Below are 13,391 nucleotides of genomic sequence, written 5' to 3' on the forward strand. Positions count from 1 at the left end.
TGTTCTGAGAGGCGTGTAAAGGGCGTGTTTTAGTGACGAGCAGCGGAGCTTCAAGCTCCCCTGTGGAAACCCTGCGCTACTCTGGCCTCGGTGCTACTGGCCCGAGGCTATGAGTCCCGCCCGGCCCGCTTTAAGCCCTGGCTCGCACTGGCCCGACAGTGGAAATGCGGCTATTCACAGTCACCAACCCCCTCACACTCCCCCTCCCTCTCCCCCTCCCTTTCCTCACACAGACAGAGTGGCCAGAGTGAGATCATGTCAGTTGAGAAGTCTGACAGTTTTTTAATTTTCTGTTATCCATACAGTGTTGTAAAGTCAAGAAACTATGCATATTTCCTCAGAATGATTTGATCTTTGTATGAAAAAATGCTTTGAAGTGTTTGGAAGCTGCAATTTAAACATACAAGACAATTAATGTTTCCCTTTTTACTGTCATTTCAAAAAATCACCACGACAAAACCGTTCAAGCTAACCAAAATCCGTTCGCAATTTAAGTTCCTCAATATTTTTTCTTCATGTTGACAAAGTTTGGCGTGTATAGTGTACTTCCCCTGTGAGGAGTTTGCATTAATTCACAACTGTAAAATCTCAAAAATACACATTCAAATCAAAATAGCCGACTTCCTGTTGATCGTAGCTTATGACTGTGAATTAGAAAGTTGTCCGACTTGATTAGAACAATTTATTTACCAAGTTTGGTGTCTGTAGCTAAAACTAACCCCCCCACTTTTGACAAAAGGTGGCGCTATAGAGTGCCTCCTTCACGCCCTTTTAAAAGCTTTTGCCATTGTCTAGCTATCAATAATACCGATATGTGTTTTGACTTTCATGTTAATCTGAGCTTGTTATCTGCCTCAAACTCACCATAACAGAATATTCAAGTTTGACACGTTGCCATGGCAACACTATATTAGATATCAATATCCCCACAACAGATTTTCATCGGCCTTGTTTTGTCATTATTATGATGAAGTTTGCAGCAAATCGAGTAAAATTAAGATGCTGAATTCAAAGCATTTTGAAAATGACACACTTCCTGCTGCCAGTTGGTGGCGCTATAACGTTGACTCTTAATAGTCACATATATACGATTGGTATCATACAGCGAACAAACCGATGAAGTTTGATCAAACTCAGGCAATGTATGTGGATGTTATTAGGCATTTCCTGTTTCTCATTTATTGCTCTAATTTCAACGCCTCGCCACGAGCAAACCGTTCGAGATATCAAAAATCCCCTCGCAATTTTTCATCCCCAATGTCTTGAGATCATGTTGACCGAGTTTCGTAGGAATCAAGTAAAAAACCTATGACAAGTATATTAAATTCCAGAGCATGCTTTTTTTAAACAGCCCTGAATAGCTGACTTCCTGTTGGGCGGAGCCTATGACATAGAGCGCAAAAGTTGTTCAGCTCAATGAGATCTATAAGTGTACTGAGTTTCATATAAATACATGCAAGCGTGTGTGAGCTATGGTTCAAGATTTCTGACGGTGTTCCAGGGGGCGCTGTAGAGCCTCTGTGCCACGCCCAGGTCCCAGTCTCTGTGGCGTCCTGATGGCCGCAGATTCCAATGTGTGTGCCAATTTTCAAGAGTTTTTGAGCATGTTAAGGCCCCCAAAAATGCCCGGAAGGTTTAAAAAAAAATAAAAATAATAATAAGAATAAGAATAATCCTTAGGGGAACAATAGGGCTCTTCGCCCCTTCGGGCTTGAGCCCTAATAATAACAAGAATAATCCTTAGAAGAACAATAGGGCTCTTCGCCCCTTCGGGCTTGAGCCCTAATAATCCTTAGAAGAACAATAGGGCTCTTCGCCCCTTCGGGCTTGAGCCCTAATAATAATAATAATAATAAATATAGCTGCAAGCAGCGATGTCGGGCTCAAGCCATCAGTGCAACGCAACCCTGGTGGCATCAGGTATACTGTGCCCAGCGGGCACATGCATTCACAATATCCCTCTGACAGTGAGGTTTTAAAGGATATGGCAGTTAAAGGGTTAATCCGAATCATCTAGACTTTAAAATCACATTCACAGAACAATATATATATATATATATATATATATATATATATATATATATAACTTTAGTAACACTTTACAATAAGATTTCATTTATAAACATTATGTTAACATGAACAATATTTATATAGCATTCATTCATGTCAGTTAATATTCCAAACTTAAACATTAAAACATTGTTTTATTGTGATTTTTTTCCAAGCACATTTTACCAATTCCAAACCATATCAATCTTAATAACTACCATTATTTTTTATTTAATCATTTATGAGTGCTATACAATAGTCCAGGAAAGCTGGAAGAGAAAAACAGGTCAAGAAGAACTGACAAAAGAATTGCAAAATAATTAGGAATTAATGTGAAGATTAATTTTTAGTCAATTCTGCAAGACAGACTTTCAGGAAAGGAGGTGGAATAAAAATGAGCTCCTAAATCTTAATCCCGGATTCTGGAAGATATATTCCTCAAACCATCGAACAAGAGGAGGTGGTGCTGGTCCTTCACGAGTCACTCTAATCTGTTCATAAAGCCTATATATAAAGCCATAATATATAGTATTTCACAATACTTCATGGTATTCTAATTAAATAATTTTTTGGAATCTTAGATCTCTCAGAACCTGACACCGAGTAATTCTGAGACTCTAGGAAAGTGGCAGTTCTGTAAAATGTTGGCGCTGGAGACTAAATGCTCCCTGATAGTTTCACACCTAATTCACTTAACACACACACAAACACACACACACACACACACACACACATTAACCACAGTGACAGAGGGACAGAGTGACATCAGATGTATGATAGTTTTTTAATTTTCTATCATCCATATAATGTTGTATAGTCGTGAAACTATGCATATTTCCTCAGAATGACTTGTATTCTATGTGTACATTTTTTTAAAGTGTTTAGAAGCTGCACTTTAAAAAAATAAAAGACATTTACTGGTTACTTTTTTACTGTTATTTCAAAAAATCACCATTCGCACCTGTTCTGTAAGATAAATTCTTTAAACAGTGGTAAAAGAGGATGTGGTGCTGAACCTTCAAGAGTCACTCAAAACGTATCTGTCCATAAAGCCTATAAAGAATTATTCTTAATATACAGTTCACATACTTCAGCTTGTTATTCTAATTAAGTGAGGGTCATTTTATCAGTAAAATACATAAAATACATATTATTTTTCTTTGAAAGATTTCTATAAATGATTTAAATCATACTTGTTTCTACAATAATTATTTAAAAGTAATCCTATAGCTCCATCTGGTGGCCATTATTGGTACTAAGAATTGCAAGCTTGATTTATAAGTTATGATAGTTTTAATTTTATGCTGGCTCTTGAAAATGATAAAGCTATGAAACTTACTGTGCTTCCTTCAAATGATGACTTCTACGTATATAAAAAATTATGAAGAGTTGGAATGAAAAATTTTAAAGATATAGTAAAATAACGATTGTATTTTTTTTTTATGTTACTTTAATAAATCTTTATGGCCACACCATTTAAGGTATCCTAAACCCATTCGCAATTTAACATCTTCAGTATATTAGCTTCATGTTAAAAAAGTTTGGTGTGAACTACTTGTGTCTTCTTGGAGGAGTATGAATTCATTTACAGGCTGATTTTATCATAAATCCACAATAAAATTTCTGAGTTCTGTATCAATCTGTGTTGTTGTTTGTTTATTTTTATTTTTTTATTTTTCATAGGAAGATAACTGACCCTTTACTCTCTTTTTAAATAAATGTGCTTATAAACCAAGAACAAGCTTTTTATAGCTGTATTTATAATCTGCTTACTACTGACTATTAATATTGGGACAAGGCTTTATAAAGCATGAACTGAATATTTACTTTTTGAGTTTGAAATTATTATTTGCAGCACAAATAAAGTTTTTTAGGATTTTAAAAAATCCCTAAAACTGTCAGAAAAGGATAAGGCCTAAGATTTCTATGTGAGTGGCTACATTTATTTGTTTTTATAACTATAATACATAAACTATGAAATTATACAAAATGTATAAAAAAGTACAACAGTTATTGTTTTCCAATGTTTTTTATTTATTTATTTAATTTTTTTTTTTTTTTTTTTTTTACATTTCAAAAAATTAGCCTACTGCAGTCATTTTAAACAGCTTGAATAAAACCTGTTAATATTTATTATGGACCACTGTAACTGTGTATAATCTAACAAACAAGTTTATTATGAAAATAAAAGTGTGTACACCAGATAAATTGGACGATAAAGAAATTGCTAACAATAATAGAGCATGTTTTAGGTTTTTAGGCATTTAGATGCAGAAATGGACAAATCAAATGTAAAATAAAATGTAATTGATTTAATTAAATATAGATTAATTCTTGTTAGAGCAAAATAATAAATAAATAAATAAATACGTACACACATTAAAAAAAGCAGCCAAGATGAATGAGTTTCATTTTTTATATAGATTAAAATTGAAGACAGAAGCAGCTGGTAATGCGGTCACTTAATATTCAAATCCAGTAGATCCACTTCAGATTTATTTCTCAACAGTTTATGTCCACGTGGCTGTTTTCGTTTATAGTCGCCAAGCTATTATGTGTTTTGAAATAATCTTGTCCGTTATGTGTTCGTTCTTACGACGAAAGGCTGCAGCTCGAGAGATATATGTTATTCTGCCAGTCGCGCTTTCAAATAGTCTTGCACACTTAAACGGGTCACAAACACCTGCATTTAGCTCGTGTTGTGTTATAATGGGTGTATTGTGTGCATTTATGGCAATAATTTATTTTAAAAAGCTCTTAAACAAGAATAAATTTGTTTGTTTTGAACTTGTGACACTGTGCGCGCTGATCGGAGGCAGTGATTTCAGATAGGCAGCCGCAAATATTTCATTTTCACACAAACAGTTCAAAAACATCTGAATTTAGCTCTTGGTGTGTTCAAATTGGTGAATTGTTTGATATCGCTGCAATATTTTATTTGTAGAAGCTATAAAACAAGAATAAACTCGTTTTTTTCTGAGCTCGTCATTCCACACGCTCCTGCTCAGAGCGGTGATTCATCTCTCGTGTTTCTCACGTATCACTGACCAGACATCAATTATTAATGAGCCCTGACCCTGTAGTAATCATACATGTTGGTTTAGCTTGTCAGTGTGAATTAAATCTAAGTATGTATTTGTATTTTAACCGATTTAAAAGTGAAACTAAAAGAGAGTCTCCTCCCTTTTTGAGATGCCTTTTTTTAGTCCAGGAATTGAACCTGTTAGGGGCGCTATTTCTCTCAGACAATGGAAGTCTAAGCACACACACTCAAACAGAGGGACAGAGTGAGATGAGATGTCTGACAGTTTTTATTAATTTTCTGTTATGCATACAGTGTTGTAAAGTCATGAAACTATGCATATTTCCTCAGAATGACTTTTTTTCTGTATGAAAAAAGGTTTTGAAGTGTTTGGAATTTAAAAATGCAGGAAAATTAATAATTCCATTTTTACTGTCATTTAAAAAAATCACCACGACAAAACCGTTCAAGCTATGCAGAATCCATTGGCAATTTAAGTTGTTTAAAATGTTTTGGCATCATGTAGACAAAGTTTGGTGTGTATAGTGTTACTCTCCTCTGAGCAGTATGCATTAATTCACAGCTAAATGTAAAAAAAATCCACATTCAAATCAAAATAGCTGACTTCCCGTTGATCGTAGCTGATGATTGTGAATTAGAAAGTTGTCCGTCTTGATAAGAACAATTTTTGTACCGAGTTTGGTGTCTGTAGCTAAAACTAACCCCCCCACTTTTGACAAAAGGTGGCGCTATAGAGTGCCTCTTCCACGCCCTCTTATGAACTTTTGCCAGTGTCTAGTTATCATAAATACTGATATGTGTTCTGAGTTTGATGAAATTTTAAGCATGTTATATGCCTCAAAATCACCTGAGAAGTATTCCAGTTTGACATGTTGCCACAGCAACAATATTTTTAGATATCAATATCCCCCCAGCAGATTTATATCGGCTGTGTTTTAACATTATTCTGATGAAGTTTGAAGCAAATCGAGTAAAAATAAGATGCTGAATTCAAAGCATTTTGAAAATGACACACTTCCTGCTGCCAGTTGGTGGCGCTATAACTTTGACTCCTAATAGTCACATATATGCGATCGACATCATACAACGAATAATCTGATGAAGTTTGATTAAAATCAGGAAATGTATGTGGATGGTATTAGACACTCCCTGTTTCTCATTTCTCGCCATAATTTCAACGCCTCGCCACGAGCAAACCTTTCGAGATATCAAAAATCCCCTGGCAATTTTTCATCCCCAATGTCTTGAGACCATGTTGACCGAGTTTGGTGGCAATCGGCAAAAAAACCTATGACAAGTATTTCAAATTCCAGAGCATGCGCTTTTTACATAACTCTAAATAGCTGACTTCCTGTTGGGCGGAGCCGATGACATGCAATATGAAAGTTGTTCGGCACGATGAGATCTATATGTGTACTGAGTTTCATATTAATACGTGCAAGTATGTGTGAGCTATACATCAACATTTATGACTGTGATCCAGGGGGCGCCGTAGAGCCCCTGTGCCACGCCCAGGTCTCAGCCTCTGCAGGCTCCTTAAGGCCACCGATTCCAAAGTGTGCGCAAATTTTCAAGAGTTTTTGAGTATGTTAAGGACCCCAAAAGCCCCCACAACTTTGACGACAAATATGAATAATAAACCCTAAATAGCCAACTTCCTGTTGGGCGGAGCCTATGATATGCAATATGAAAGTTGTTTGTATTGATGAGTTCTATATGCGTACCAAGTTTCGTACATCTACGTGTAAGTATGTATGATATATGGCCCTCCATTTTCCAGGGGGCGCTGTAGAGCCCCTGTGCCACGCCCGTGTATCAGTCTCTTCCCAGCCCTAATGGCCGCAGATTCCAATGTGTGTGCCAATTTTCAAGACTTTTTAAGCATGTTAAGGGCCCCAAAAGCCCCCGAAACCTTGAAGAAAAATAATAATAAATATAGCTGCAAGCAGCGATGGCGGGCTCAAGCCACCAGTGCCATCGCCACCCCGGTGGCATCAGGTAAACTGTGCCCAGCGGGCACATGCATTCACAATATCCCTCTGGCAGTGAGGTTTTAAAGGATATGGCAGTTAAAGGGTTAATCCGAATCATCTAGACTTTAAAATCACATTCACAGAACAATATATATATATATATATAACTTTAGTAACACTTTACAATAAGATTCCATTCATAAACATTATGTTAACATGAACAATGTTTATATAGCATTCATTCACGTCAGTTAATATTCCAAACTTAAACATTAAAACATTGTTTTATTGTGATTTTTTTCCAAGCATTTTTTACCAATTCCAAACCATATCAATCTTAATAACTACCATTATTTTTTATTTAATCATTTATGAGTGCTATACAATAGTCCAGGAAAGCTGGAAGAGAAAAACAGGTCAAGAAGAACTGACAAAAAGAATTGCAAAATAATTAGGAAATAATGTGAAGATTAATTTTTAGTCAATTCTGCAAGACAGACTTTCAGGAAAGGAGGTGGAATAAAAATGAGCTCTTAAATCTTAATCCTGGATTCTGGAAGATATACTCCTCAAACCATCGAACAAGAGGAGGTGGTGCTGGTCCTTCACGAGTCACTCTAATCTGTTCATAAAGCCTATATATAAAGCCTTAATATATAGTATTTCACAATACTTCATGGTATTCTAATTAAATCATTTTTTGGGATCTTAAGTCTCTCAGAGCCGGACACCGAGTAATTCTGGAGACTCCAGGAAAGTGGCAGTTCTGTAAAATGTTGGCGCTGGAGACTAAATGCTCCCTGATAGTTTCACACCTAATTCACTTAACACACACACAAACACACACACACACACACACTACCCACAGTGACAGTGGGACTGAGTGACATTAGATGTATGATAGTTTTTTTATTTTCTATCATCCATATAGTGTTGTATAGTCATGAAACTATTGTCATGAGACCAGTCATTCTGAGGAAATATGCCTCAGAATGACTTGTCTTTTATGTGTACATTTTTTTTAAGTGTTTAGAAGCTGCACTTTAAAAAAAATAAAAAGACATTTACTGGTTCCTTTTTTACTATTATTTCAAAAAATCACCACGACAAAACCATTCAAGCTATCCAAAATTCATTCACACCTGTTCTGTAAGATTAGTTCTTTAAACAGTGGTAAAAGAGGATGTGGTGCTGATCCTTCAAGAGTCACTCAAAACGTATCTGTCCATAAAGCCTATAAAGAATTATTCTTAATATACAGTTCACAATACTTCAGCTTGTTATTCTAATTAAGTGAGGGTCATTTTTATCAGTAAAATTCCTAAAATACATATTATTTTATTTGAAAGATTTCTATAAATTATTTAAATCATACTCGTTTCTACAATAATTATTTAAAAGTAATCCTATAGCTCCCTCTGGTGACCATTATTGGTACTAAGAATTGCAAGCTTGATTTATAAGTTATGATAGTTTTAATTTTAGGCTGGCTCTTGAAAATGAAAAAGCTATGAAACTTACTGTGCTTCCTTCAAATGAGGACTTCTACTTATATAAAAAATTATGAAGAGTTAGAATGAAAAATTTTAAAGATATAGTAAAATAACTATTGTATTTTTTTATGTTACATTAATAAATCTCTATGGCAACACCATTTAAGCTATCCTAAACCCATTCACAATTTAACATCTCAGTATATTGGCATCATGTTGAAAAAGGAGTATGGAGTAGTATGAGGAGGAGTATGAATTCATTTACAGGCTGATTTTATCATAAATCCACAATAAAATTTATTTTTCTGTTCTGTATCAATCTGTGTTGTTGTTTGTTTATTTTTATCTTTTATTTTTCATAGGAAGATAACTGATCCTTTACTCTCCTTTTTAATAAATGTGCTTATAAACCAAAAACAAGCTATTTATAGCTGTATTTATAAACTGCTTACTACTGACTATTAATATTGGGACAAGGCTTTATAAAGCATGAACTGACTATTTACTTTTTGAGTTTGAAATTATTATTTGCAGCACAAATTAGGGTTTTTTAGGATTTTTAAAAATCCCTAAAACTGTCAGAAAAGGATAAGGCCTAAGATTTCTATGTGAGTGGCTACATTTATTTGTTTTATAACTATAATGCATAAACTATGAAATTATACAAAATGTATAAAAAAGTACAACAGTCATTGTTTTCCAATGTTTTTTTTTTTTTTTTTTTTTTTTTGGATTTACATTAAAAAAAATTAGCCTACTGCAATCATTCTAAACAGCTTGAATAAAACCTGTTAATATTTATTATAGACCACTGTAACTGTGTATAATCTAACAAACAAGTTTATTATGAAAATAAAAGTGTGTACACCAGATAAATTGGACGATAAAGAAATTGCTAACAATAGTATAATAGAGCATGTTTTAGGTTTTTAGGCGTTTAGATGCAGATATGGACAAATCAAATGTAAAATAAAATGTAATTGATTTAATTAAATATAGATTAATTCTTGTTAGAGCAAAATAATAAATAAATAAATAAATACGTACACACATTAAAAAAGCAGCCAAGATGAATGAATTTCATTTTTTATATAGATTAAAATTGAAGACAGAAGCAGCTGGTATATGCGGTCACTTAATATTAAAATCCAGTAGATCCACTTCAGATATATTTCTCAACAGTTTATGTTCACGTGGCTGTTTTCGTTTATAGTCGCCAAGCTATTATGTGTTTTGAAATAATCTTGTCCGTGATGTGTTCGTTCGTACGACGAAAGCCAGAATCCTGCAGCTCGAGAGATATGTTATTCTGCCAGTCTCGCTTTCAAATAGTCTTGCGCACTTAAACGGGTCACAAACACCTGCATTTACCTCTTGATGTGTTACAATGGGTTTATTGTGTGCATTTGTGGTAATGTTTTATTTAAAAAAGCTCTTAAACAAGAATAAATTCGTTTGTTTTGAGCTGGACACTGTAAGCGCTGATCGGAGGCGTGATTTCAGATAGGCAGCCACAAATATTTCATTTTCACACAAACAGTTCAAAAACATCTGAATTTAGCTCTTGGTGTGTTCTGATTGGTTGATTGTGTGATATCGCTGTAATAATTTATTTTTAAAAGCTATAAAACAGGAATAAATTAGTTTTTTCTGAGCTCTTTACTCCAGACTCTCGTGATCACAGCGGTGATTCATCTCTCCTATTTCTCACGTATCTCTGGCCAGAAATAATTTATCCATGAGCCCTGAACCGGTAATAATCAGATATGTTGGTTTAGCTTGTCAGTGTGAATTAAATCTAAGTATTTATTTGTATTTTTAACCGATTTAAAAGTGAAAGTAAAAGTCCGGTAATTGCACCTGTAGGGGCGCAATTTCTCTCAGACAATGGAAGTCTGAAGCACACATACTCAAACAGAGGGACAAAGTGAGATGAGATGTCTGAGAGTTTTTTAATTTTCTGTTATCCATACAGTGTTGTAAAGTCTTGAAACTATGCATATTTCCTCAGAATGACTTTTTCATCTGTATGAAAAAATTCTTTGACGTGTTTGGAAGCTGCATTTTAAAAATACAATAATGATTCCCTTTGTAAGGTAATTTCAAAAAATCACCACGGCAAAACCATTCAAGCTATCCAAAATCCATTCACAATTTAAGTTCCTATCAGAAATACTGATGTGTGTTCAGAGTTTTGTGAAATTCTAAGTATGGTATTTGCCTCAAAATCACCTGAGAAGTATTCCAGTTTGACATGTTGCCACGCCAACAATTTTTTAGATATCAATATCCCCCTTGCAGATTTATATCGGCTGTGTTTTAACATTATTCTGATGAAGTTTGAAGCAAATCGAGTAATAATAAGATGCTGAATTCAAATCATTTTGAAAATGACACACTTCCTTCTGCCAGTTGGTGGCGCTATAACTTTGACTCCTAATAGTCACATATATGCGATCGACATCATACAACAAATAATCTGATGAAGTTTGATTAAAATCAGGAACTGTATGTGGATGGTATTAGACACTTCCTGTTTCTCATTTCTCGCCATAATTTCAACGCCTCGCCACGAGCAAACCGTTCGAGATATCAAAAATCCCCTGGCAATTTTTCATCCCCAGTGTCTTGAGATCATGTTGACCGAGTTTGGCGGCAATCGAGAAAAAAACCTATGACAAGTATTTCAAATTCCAGAGCATGCGCTTTTTACATAACTCTAAATAGCTGACTTCCTGTTGGGTGGAGCCTATGACATGCAATATGAAAGTTGTTCGGCACGATGAGATCTATATGTGTACTGAGTTTCATATGAATATGTGCAAGTATGTGTGAGCTATACATCAACATTTATGACTGTGTTCCAGGGGGCGCCATAGAGCCCCTGTGCCATGCCCGGGTCCCAGCCTCTGCAGGCTCCTAAAGGCCACAGATTCCAAAGTGTGCGCAAATTTTCAAGAGTTTTTGAGTATGTTAAGGACCCCCAAAGGCCCCACAACTTTGACGAAAAATTTGAATACTAAACCCTAAATAGCCAACTTCCTGTTGGGCGGAGCCTATGATATGCAATACAAAAGTTGTTTGGATTGATGAGATTTATATGTGTACCGAGTTTCATACGTCTACGAGCAAGAATGTATGATATATGGCCCTCCATATTCCAGGGGGCGCTGTAGAGCCCCTGTGCCACGCCCGTGTATCAGTCTCTGCCCGGCCCTAATGGCCGCAGGTTCCAATCTGTGTGCCAATTTTCAAGACTTTTTAAGCACGTTAAGGGCCCCAAAAGCCCCCGAGACGTTGGAAAAAAAAATAAAAAATAATAATAAATATAGCTGCAAGCAGCGATGGCGGGCTCAAGCCACCAATGCCATCGCCACCCCGGTGGCATCAGGTAAACTGTGCCCAGCGGGCACATGCATTCACAATATCCCTCTGGCAGTGAGGTTTTAAAGGATATGGCAGTTAAAGGGTTAATCCGAATCATCTAGACTTTAAAATCACATTCACAGAACAATATATATATATATATATATATATATATATATATATATATTTAGTAACACTTTACAATAAGATTTCATTTATAAACATTATGTTAACATGAACAATATTTATATAGCATTCATTCATGTCAGTTAATATTCCAAACTTAAACATTAAAACATTGTTTTGTGATTTTTTTCCAAGCACATTTTACCAATTCCAAACCATATCAATCTTAATAACTACCATTATTTTTTATTTAATAATTTATGAGTGTTATACAATAGTCCAGGAAAGCTGGAAGAGAAAAACTCCTTATATTCATGTGCAGAATTATTAGGCATGTTTTCTTTTACAGATGAAATGCACTAAAAAAGAGTTTTAACTCAAACTATTTTAACTCAAAGTCGAAAATTATGAAATACCCATGAGAAATATAAAACACAAATGCAATACAGAAATGGATAAGTTAAGACTTGACCATTGTACAAAAATGCTGACTGGGTCATGAGGTCAGAAAAGAAGAAGAAAAAAAAAACAGGTCAAGAAGAACTGACAAAAAGAATTGCAAAATAATTAGGAATTAATGTGAAGATTAATTTTTAGTCAATTCTGCAAGACAGACTTTTCAGGAAAGGAGGTGGAATAAAAATGAGCTCCTAAATCTTAATCCCGGATTCTGGAAGATATATTCCTCAAACCATCGGACAAGAGGAGGTGGTGCTGGTCCTTCACGAGTCACTCTAATCGGTTCAGAAAGCCTATATATAGTCTTATATATATATATATATATATATATATATATATATATATATATATATATATAAGTCTTAATATATAGTATTTCACAATACTTCATGGTATTCTAATTAAATAATTTTTTGGAATCTTAGATCTCTCAGAACCTGACACATTGTAATTCTGAGACTCCAGGAAAGTGGCAGTTCTGTAAAATGTTGGCGCTGGAGACTAAATGCTCCCTGATAGTTTCACACCTAATTCAATTAACACACACACACACACACACACACACACATCACCCACGGTGACAGAGGGACAGAGTGACATCAGATGTATGATAGTTTTTTTAATTTTCTATCATCCATATAGTGTTGTATAGTCATGAAACTATGCATATTTCCTCAGAATGACTTGTCTTCTATGTGTAAAATTTTTTTAAGTGTTTAGAAGCTGCACTTTAAAACAATAAAAGACATTTACTGGTTACTTTTTTACTGTTATTTCAAAAAATCACCACGACAAAACCATTCAAGCCATTCAAAATTCATCCGCACCTGTACTGTAAGATACATTCTTTAAACAGTGGTAAAAGAGGATGTGGTGCTGATC

At 34.8% G+C, this 13,391-nt stretch overlaps 1 long non-coding RNA gene across 2 annotated transcripts in view; it reads left to right on the plus strand.

The window, feature by feature from the left end:
- The first annotated feature begins 241 nt into the window (after positions 1 to 241).
- Positions 242 to 13,391, plus strand: part of LOC128030142 (uncharacterized) — a 31,532-nt gene continuing 18,382 nt past the window's right edge. Inside the window, exon 1 of one of the 2 annotated variants that reach the window (XR_008187834.1) lies at positions 242 to 739. This is a non-coding gene — a long non-coding RNA (uncharacterized LOC128030142). Of the gene's footprint in view, positions 740 to 5,628; positions 5,815 to 13,391 lie in introns of those variants that run through there. The other variant, XR_008187833.1, reaches the window with a different exon arrangement.

The sequence above is a fragment of the Carassius gibelio genome, chromosome A16, assembly GCF_023724105.1.
Source record: "Carassius gibelio isolate Cgi1373 ecotype wild population from Czech Republic chromosome A16, carGib1.2-hapl.c, whole genome shotgun sequence".
In the NCBI taxonomy this organism is placed as follows: Eukaryota; Metazoa; Chordata; class Actinopteri; order Cypriniformes; family Cyprinidae; genus Carassius; species Carassius gibelio.